Source organism: Periplaneta americana, chromosome 3 (genome assembly GCF_040183065.1).
Source record: "Periplaneta americana isolate PAMFEO1 chromosome 3, P.americana_PAMFEO1_priV1, whole genome shotgun sequence".
Lineage (NCBI taxonomy): Eukaryota > Metazoa > Arthropoda > Insecta > Blattodea > Blattidae > Periplaneta > Periplaneta americana.
The window spans coordinates 66,889,149-66,891,431 of NC_091119.1; the positions used below are offsets into that span (position 1 = coordinate 66,889,149).

General features: G+C 36.7%; 1 long non-coding RNA gene across 1 annotated transcript; it reads left to right on the top strand.

Moving 5' to 3' along the window:
• Positions 1-276: 276 nt before the first annotated feature.
• Positions 277-1,760, top strand: LOC138697109 (uncharacterized). The gene is made up of 2 exons (XR_011331522.1): positions 277-534; positions 1,554-1,760. It is a non-coding gene; the product is annotated as an uncharacterized lncRNA (long non-coding RNA).
• Positions 1,761-2,283: the final 523 nt, after the last annotated feature.

A 2,283-nucleotide genomic window follows, 5' to 3' on the forward strand; every position in this document is an offset into this window, starting at 1 on the left:
TCATATCATATCGCTAACACTGGTTTACGAATACGAAAAAAGTTACTTCGCTGATCATCCACCGGAAGCCCGCGCTAAGAATGTCTATGAATACGGCCCTTATAACCTAATTCAGCCATCTACCTCCAAGACCATCGTTAGTCTGCTTTATTGTTTCTTTTTTCGAATGACGAATGAATTGATAAAGGGAGGTGGAGAGTTTTGGTGGAACGTTACAGAACAATGGAAGTGCCCCGAAAAAATCCCTTTCCAAAGTTTGCTTTGTCCACCAAAAATTCCACCACGACCTGAGCGGGTGTCGAACTTGGGCTGTGTATAGCGCGCTGAGCCATAGGCGCGATGAATGTGGGATGAAAATAGCCCAATATCAGTACAAAGTAACAACTCTTAAGTAGGAAGTCAATGCCATGGAAAGGTGAGGAAGGACAAGGACACGCTGGCCACTGCTCTGGTATATAAACGGGTTATAATATTCGCTGTAGCATTAGTACACTCGTGTAGTAACTAACAACACAAACAACCATGTACAAGCTCGTAAGTACTCTAACATACTTCGTTTTAAAGAAATAATGTTAAAAACGAATTTTGTGAAATATTTCGTCATTACCGATATATACTCAATTTAGACTTGAAGGGATTGTAGAATTGCCGAAATGATTTTCATATCTTATCATTATATCACAACATAACCAGAGGACCCATGTTCGAGACCTGGTAGAGAAGTGGAGATTTATCTCCATTTCATAAGAAATAGGTGTATCCGTGTTTGTGTTACCTTGAAAGGATATCCTTATCATGCTAGCTCGTGATAAGTGTCCTGGCATGTGTAGGCCTATATTAAAGTTGGTTCAAATTGCTGTATGAATGAATCGTAACAGACTGGAGGTCTGTTATTATTATTATTATTATTATTATTATTATTATTATTATTATTATTCAAATTCTGTCAAGGATTGGGCTTTCTGGCCTGTTCCGCCCAAGAGACCGTCCTTAGGGCGTTGTTTCCAGGAAGAATCTTTTCACGTTTTGAAAACACATTCTAAAGTGGCCTGCCCGTTCGCCTGATCTAACTCTACTTGACTTTTTCCTTTTGGATTACAACGAAAGGAAAATTTTCGAAACATTCACATAACATTCCTGAATTAGGGCTAAAAGCAAGGATCCGGGAGTGTATTCAAGAAACTGTAATGAGATTCTTCAATGTGCAATGTCATCGTTGCCATCTCGGCTGCAGAGTTATATGGAACAGAATTAAAGTCATTTCATGTTAAAAATGATATCACATCAACCTCCGAATAATTTACATTAAGTGTATAAAATAAATAAAATACATATTTTTTCTTTATGATTGTATTATAGTATTTCATTTTCAAAAACCATGAAGTGATTTTGATCAATCCAGTACTTTGAAATCATTTGCTGCTTTCATTCTACTTTTATCATATGTTCGTCTGTCAGAGATCTATGGTTTAAAGTGTTGGAATATATTTATGTACAATACATACGTGCATCAATACAGAGCAAGCAGCTGACATTGATTTCTATTCCCGCAGCTTCTCGTCGTTCTGGCTGTGCTGGTCGCCCTCAGCGCCGGACAGATCATCAGCCCTTACTACGGCGGATACTATGGAGGATACTACGGCACCCCCTACGCCTACAACGGCGCCCTCGGCTATGGTGCTTATGGTTCCTACATCTATGGTTAGAGTGGGATTTCTTTGTTCATTAGTCGTTTGAAAAATAAAATGTTTTAAAAATCATTGCATTCTTCTTTATTCCAATCATTCTTCTCATTCCCATAATAACGCTGTATTTTGAACAGCAATGAAAACATAATTGATTTTCTTCAGATTTTTTACTGTCTTATTAACGTTGTATTATTAAATTAATTTACTAGGAAGTATCGTTCTTGAATATACTTACCAACTAAGTATAACTATTCACAGAAAAAAAACATAACATAACCTAAACTCATTAGCAGTTTATTATTTTACTAATTTTCTAGGAAGACTACCTTCTAAATACACAAACCAACTATGATTATTCACAGAAACAGTTGTAAGCTAACCTTAAATAATGAGTACCATTTTATTATTGAATTAATGTTTAGATTGCACAGACTAAGTTTATCCGTACACAGAACCACAACTAACCTAACCTAAACTTATTACCAGTCTTGGGAAGTTCGTACTAAAACACTGTTTTCAGGGTGAGTGCAGCGGGCATAAAGATCTATTACACTAGCATCTGTAGGCAACTCTATTCATATAAACACCTCACAGA